The sequence below is a fragment of the Rana temporaria genome, chromosome 8, assembly GCF_905171775.1.
Source record: "Rana temporaria chromosome 8, aRanTem1.1, whole genome shotgun sequence".
Lineage (NCBI taxonomy): Eukaryota > Metazoa > Chordata > Amphibia > Anura > Ranidae > Rana > Rana temporaria.
The window spans coordinates 67,085,616-67,093,329 of NC_053496.1; positions in this window are offsets into that span (position 1 = coordinate 67,085,616).

The following is a 7,714-nucleotide window of genomic DNA, read 5'->3' on the forward strand; positions in this document are numbered from 1 at the left end:
TTATAGTGTCTACAAAATAGAGGATAAAATGATGGCATTTTTATTATTATTTTTTTACTAGTAATGGCGGTGATCTGCGATTTTTTTATCGTGACTGCAACTTTATGGCAGACACTTTTGACACATTTTTGGAACCATTGTAATTTTTACAGCGATCCGTGCTATGAAAATGCACTGATTACTGTAAAAAAAAAACTGGCAGTGAAGGGGTTAACCACCAAGTGGCGCTGAAGGGGTTAGGTGTGCCCTAGGGAGTGCTTCTAACTGTAGGGGAGATGGGCTGTGTTTGACATGACAGCGATCACGCTTCCGATTACAGGAAGCTGTGATCACTGTCCTGTCACTAGGAAGACTGGGGAAATGCTTGTTTACTTCAGCATTTCCCCGTTCTTCCTCACCGTGACACGATCGCGGGTATGCCAGCGGACATGAGTCCGCGGGACCCGCGGTCGGAATCTCGCAGCGAGCACGCGCCGCCGGCATCGCTCGCACGTCCACAACGCTGATTCTTAAAGGGGGACGTATATATACGTCCTTTTGCACAGCCGTGCCATTCTGCCGACATATTTAGTCGTGCGGCGGTCGGCAAGCGGTTAAAAAAACTGTGTGCGCGGTAATGGCACTTAATACTGCATGAGTTATTTCATGAAGTCATGCGGTATTTTAGTAGTGATAGCCTACAGTAATTTTACCACTGATTGTAGCTGATGTACTTAACACAGGCCGTAAATATCTGGTTGGTAAGGAGCAGCGGCCGTTTGCGTCCTTAACAACCGGAGAGTCATCAACTGTTGATTGTTAAAAACATAAATAAAATTGGCAATAAAAAATTAATAATAAAAAAAAAAGGTGCCCCCCCAAAATCCATACCAGACCCTTATCCGAATATGCAGCCCGGCAGGTCAGGAAAGAGGGGGGGCAAGCGAGCGCCCCCCTTCTGAGCCATTCCCTTCTGGAAGCCCCCTTTAACATATTGGCCTCCAGATTTTCCCACTATGTGAATATAGTACCCCTACTCATTCACCAAAGAAAAGTGCAGTGTAAAAAAAAAGAAAACGGTAGGCAGTTTTTAACAGGTCCTTTAAAAAAAAAAAAAAAAAATCTTCCCTGGTGTAGATCCATCGTCAACCACGACAAAGGTTCCCGCCGTCTGCCTGCTTCACGGTCTGACAATTCTTAAATAACAAACCCTGGTTGGTGATGTCACAAGGTGGTGCCACCTGGTGACGTGCCTGAATGGCATAGCCCCTTTAGTTATTTAAGAAGCATGTGAAATCTTGCACATGTACCGCTTGGTCATTAGATTCATGCTTGTGCCCAGTGCAGATACTTACTAATTCCATGCTTTTTCTAGGTCAGCAACTGCCTACCAAAGCAATATAGTAATGGCAGTCCAGAGTTTAAAAATAAATAAAAAATAGAAATGGCGGCTTTCATATTTCTATCCTGATAGTCCCCTTTAAAAAAAAAAATGGATTTTACTTTTTTTTTGAATAGGGCTCTACACAGTCACATCAAGGTTTTAGAGGGGACACAGGCTGTGGCATATAAGTATATCCCGATATCCCATGGAGTGCTTTCTGTCCTTAAAAAATTAAATATTAGCATACTACAGCTGCAAAAAAAATATCTCACTAACTTTTTAGCAGTTATTTTATTGAAATAGTCCTTCTTCTAAAAAGGACATAACAGAGGGATTTCTAAAGCCTCGTACACACAACCGAGGAACTCGACGGGCGAAACACATCGTTTTCCTCATCGAGTTCCTTGTTAGGCTGTCGGAACTCGACAAGGCAAGTTTCTCCATTCCCGTCGAGGAAATAGAGAACTTGCTCTCTTTTTGGCTCGTCGAGTTTGTCGACAGTTTCCTCGACGAAAATGTACACACGACCGGTTTCCTCTGCAAAAAAATATCTCCCAGCAAGTTTCTTGCTGGTTTTTGCCAAGAAACTCGGTTATGTGTACGAGACCTAAGAATCAGTAAATGGGTGTCCTTCTCTCAACAGAACCATTACATACCCTAATTGAGCTTGTATGGGGCAAACATAAATCTAACCAAATGACTTTTGCATTATTGAGTGTAGTTGTGGCTCTCGGGTGAAATGTCTCATGGGTAACAGTAAAATTAGGTATAGGGCAATGTTTACACAGCTTCAGGTTACACTGAAGTGGTCCACTATATTTCTCATGGCTGGGTCGTGCAAAGTTCTGCATGCCTTCCATTTAATATTAGTGATTGGCTTGGAAGCTCAGTCTTCCTCCTGAACCACAAAGAAAAGGGTGAAATAACAAGAGCAAACGCCAGAGAGGATTAGAGCCTGCACGGAACACAAGGAGTAGAAAGGAGCCCAGAGGTTTCAGATGTAGGCTAAGCCCTCTAATTCTGGGCATATGGGTTTTATTAAGACTGAGATTAGAGAAATGAACTCATGCAGGCTATTCGGAGAGGACACACTTCAGGTTCCTCAATCCTGAGTGCAGCGTAAGACCACACATATACTTAAGATATTCAGAATGTATAGTGCCTCTGTTTGGAACCACATTAAAGCCTCACAGATAATTGGGTCCATACATTGTAAGCTGAAATGTACATAGGATTGCTTTTTCCAGGTTAACATACCTCTCCCAGACTACAAGTCAGTCTGCCTATTGATAGAGTAGCTGATACAAGACACCTCCCAACATCACAGTGCATAGAACACCGAAAAAAAAGGTTGACTACTGTATTTGTATATAATTTGACTTGAGTCAGACCTTCCTAGTGTCATTTCTTGTTGGGTACAAGATACAAAGTATACACATTCTGGGCCAAATTCTCAAAAGAGATACGCAGACTTAACTCCATTTTTCTAATTTTACACGGCGCGTATATTTGCGCGCGATCGTCAAAACGACTTAAGCAAAGATTTCCGTATTTTCAGCCGTACTTAAATTAGTTACACCTGCGCATTCCCGGGCGCAAATTACGCTAGGCTCGCCGCTGTTTTTGATAGGCAAAGATGCAAATGAGGGAGTTAGGGCGATTCTCAGAATTAAGTGTGTGTGCCGTATTTTCCGCCCTGTGCGCACCTGTTAGTTTTTCTGACTAAATTTCCACATTATAAAACCAGCCCTAATTTTACACATGCTGTGGAAGGGATTGCTGAAGGAAGTGACTAGAGGTTATAGCTCTAGTTGTGAAGGTTTTTGTTTAAAAATGCCAGGACCAGCGATGATTTTAACGGCACTTGCTGCCTTACAGGCACAAAGGAGGAGGAGGGCACAGAGGAGGAGGATGAGGGCACAGGCGCGTGTTTATCGGCCACGCCGTGATATTTGGCAAATGCCAGCTTATGAGGTCATCGGCAACTACCGATTTGATAGGGAGGCCATCCTGGAGATCACCCAACTCCTTCATGAGGATCTAATCGCCCCAACCCTACGTTCCCATGCCCTGACACCTCTTGAAAAAGTTATGGCAACCCTCCATTTTTTATCGAGTGGCTCATTCCAGCGAGCATCTGGAGGTGTGGCTGGGATGGTGCAGTCAACCATGAGTAAATGTCTACATCAGGTGGTCCCTGCCATACTGCGGCGCATGAGCCACCAGTTTGTCATGCCCACCCAGGAGGACCAGCGTGTGCAAGCAATGACAGACTTTTACAATATTGCTGGCTTTCCTAAGACCATTGGGGCGATTGACTGCACCCATGTGGCACTCCAGCCCCCCCATGATACTGAACACCTGTTCAGAAACAGGAAAGGCTGGCATTCGATCAATGTCCAGATGATCGTAGATGCACATGGCCTCATCTGGCACGTTTGTGCCAAGTTTCCCGGCTCGTGCCATGATAGTTTCATACTAAGGCAGACCAAGATCTACAGAGACTTTGAGATGAACGTGTATGGAGACAGCTGGCTGATTGGTGAGTGACATTGGTGTCAGGTATGCCCCCCCCATGATGCAGACATCACAAGGGGCACATGCATGACTAATATCCTCCTGTCTTTTCCCTTACAGGTGACTCAGGATATGCCTTGGGACCCCACCTGATGACCCCCTTTAGGAACCCCCAAACACCCGGAGAACGAAAATTCAATGAGGTGCACAGCCAGACCAGGGCTATAGTAGAGCGGACTTTTGGCATGCTAAAGTCAAGATTCAGATGCCTTGACAAGACTGGGGGTACACTATTGTATTCCCCAGACTTTGTATGCAAAATTATTGGGGCATGTTGCATACTGCACAATTTTGCATTAAGAAGGGGCATGCATGTGGAGATATCTCCTGACCTAACCCCCCACCCAGGCAACCCCCCCCCCCCAAACCCCTCTACCCGGTCTGCTGAGGGCCAGGCAATCAGGAGACAACTGTCTGAAGGCATCTTTGCCCAGTAAATGGATCCTAATTATATTTTTGTTTTTGATTTGCCCAGAACAAATCACAGAGATTATGTGACATTTAAATCTTTATTTTGCTAAATAAATGCACATTACTTATATGCCAAAGAGAATGTTTATTTTTATTTACAAAACGCACATTAATTATCTCACAATGAGAATGCATGAATGCACGTCACTGTGGTCCCTAGCACAGACACATCACATGCACATCGAATTGGATTAGATCCAAGTACCCCCCCCCCCCTTTGGTACTTGGGAGCAGTAACGCCCCGCCACGGCTCCAATTATGTCACTGTGCATTCATACACCATTCAGGAACCTAGGATGACTTCTCCCTGGTCCTGGGGATCCCTACTCCACCAAAACTGAGGGTGACACCCTTATGTTTTCAGGAATGCCACCCCCCCACATTCACACATCATTCACACACATAAACCAAATCATAAGTACAGTGTAAAAAAAAAAGTACCCCTGCAAATTAGGGATGTTGCCGAGTGCTCCTTCTGGGCTGCCCACGGGCACGGTCACGGGGACGGCCACGGCCGACTGGGGGATCTTCACGGGGGGGGTCTGTGCAGGGGAGGGAGTATTTTCAGGGGGGGGGGACTGTGCAGGGGAGGGAGTATTTTCAGGGGGGGGGACTGTGCAGGGGAGGGAGTATTTTCAGGGCGGGGGGGACTGTACAGGGGAGGAAGCAGCCTCCCCTGGTGTCTGTCCTCCTGCTGGCCTTCCCTCCAAGGCAACGGCTATCCTTGTCAGACAGGAAGTAATGTCAGCCGTATTGGCCTGCACAGCCCGGGTATTGGCCTGCACAGCCTGGGTGAGGGCAGTCACCTCCTGGGCCACACCTGTTGTGGCGTTCCTCAGGTCCCACAAACAGGTGATGACCCCCACGGAGTTGGTGGCCACGTCACCCAGTGACTCCCTCATTGCACCCAGGCTGCGCTTCACCTTGCTCATTGTTTTTTGTATTGCAGACAGACTGCAGGTCTGCCGGACATTGTCCCTCAACAGACTGACCGGCAGACGCACCAACCCCCCCCTGTTTTCAGGGGTCGGCATCCTACTTGCCCCTGAGGCTTGTGGCCTTGGAGGAGGAGTTGGAGTGAGCCATGGGTGCTGCTGCATGTTGGAGGAGGGTTGGAAGGGGCGACCCATGATGGTGGCCTGACTTCTGGGCGCCTGTGGGGTTCCCTCAGGGGATGATTCAAAGGTCATATCTTGGCCCATCATTATTTCCTGCCCAATCAGAATATTGTCATCTTCCTCCCCCTCATCCTCCTCCCACTCAACATCCAAATTAGGGGAGTTGTGGGCACTCCCCTCCCATGGCGAATCCTGCCCTTCTTGGGACTCTGCATGAGCCTGTCTTGGGGGTGGTGCAGCAGCCTGCCCTGATGGGCCTGCAACCTCCTGACCTGATGGGGCTGCCACCTCCTGGGCTGATGGGGCTGCCACCTCCTGGGCTGATGGGGCTGCCACCTCCTGGGCTGATGGGGCTGCCACCTCCTGGGCTGATGGGGCTGCCACCTCCTGGGCTGATGGGGCTGCAACCTCCTGGCCATCTGGGGAGGACACAAAACAATCACAGGTTGTTGGATCCATACACTTGGCACATCTTCCCTTCCCCCACCCACACATGCTAATCACCAGATAGAAAATCAAAAAAATTACCTGTCCTAAGAGGATCATTGTCAAAGCCAGGCAGGCCCACCACCTGCTGTGGGTGGAAACACTGGGCCACTGCCCATTCCTCCTCACTCATCCTGACTGGGCAGGGTCCCCCTCCTCCAGTGCCCCTGGTATGGGCATGCAGCGTTGCCAGCTTGTTCCGGGACACGCTCCTCAAGTCATTTATTTTTTTTTGAACTCCAGCGATGGTCCTGGTCTCCCCCCCCCCCCCGCCGCATTGATCCGATCGGTGATCTTTTGAAGGATCTCCTTCCTCCTGGCCGGGGTGGTGGTGTGGCTCTCAGGGCCATGGAGAAATCGCCCAAATTTAATGACGCCCTGAGCAAGTATATGCTTCTCTGCCAGGGTAAAATTAAGCTTCCTGCGCTTGGGAGCCATGACAGACAACACCCAGCAACAGGGAACTCACCCAAAAAACAAACACCAATACACACACACAACAAAGAAAATACAAACAAGCCAAAATAAAAAATATACAGACAGCTACTATTAATTCGAAAACAAACAGGCAAAAAAGGAAAACAAAAAATATAAACAAAACCAAAAAAAAAAGATTTAAAAAAAACAAACAGGCAAACAATCAAAACAAAGAACAAATTATCAAAAACAAACACCAACTATACCCTCCAACTCCACAAACACTTTTCTCACAAAACAATCTTACCAACAAACACTGACAAACGTTCAAAGCAGAAGCAACTTGCTTTAGGAAGGGAACACAGGGAAATACTTTTGCAATTGAAGTGTGTTTGACTGGGGCTATTTAGACACAGGGCGATCTTCAAACTAAGTACGCTTGGCCTTTTACCTATCTCACTGATTGCGCTGACCAAAGTTCTGCACATGCGCAGTGAGGTCCAGATTCGTGCGCGCATGCGCAGTACGGCCGGCACTTCATTTGCATGGGGTCACGGCTCATTACAATGAAGCACGCCCACTTCATTCCCACTTGCCATAACCACGCCTTACGCATTGAAACTTAAGTTAAGGATGGCGCAGTTTTGTGCGCAAATGCACTGAGAATACGGTAGTTACGACACCAACTTAGGGCGCCGTAACTTAAATGACATAAGTTAGATAATCCTAAATTTACACATGGTTTTGAGAATTTGGCCCTCTGTTCTTGCTTAATTTGTAACCAAAGGGATTATTTGTTTTCAAGCAATCCCACCATCCTACTAAATGTATTTTATTTGACACGTCCACTATCAAGCCTGTTATGTGACTTGTACTGACAGAAAATGTATGTCTATATGGCAATGGAGGAGAATGTTTTGTGAAAAATTTTAAATGATAGTGTATATATAGTATATGAGTTCTTTAGGCTTATTTATATTGCAGGAAAGTGGTAGTGTGAAGTAATTAGACAATAAAACAATGTAAGCTGCAGAAGAACTCTAATTGGGAGCTACAAATTAGGGGTGTAGCTGTAAATCCTTGTTAATTATTGGCAGCTTGGCTTGACAATTTCCAAGCAACAAGTAGTAGGTGCCTAAAAATCAACCAATGTCTAATTTTCTGAGATTTTCTAATGTCCTCCATGCAGGACCGTGTTCTCTGGCTTCTGAGGTTGCCTCTTGGCTCCCAGGTTAGCAAAACTTGCTTCTGCATTCTATTGACAATGTTTGAACACAAAGTA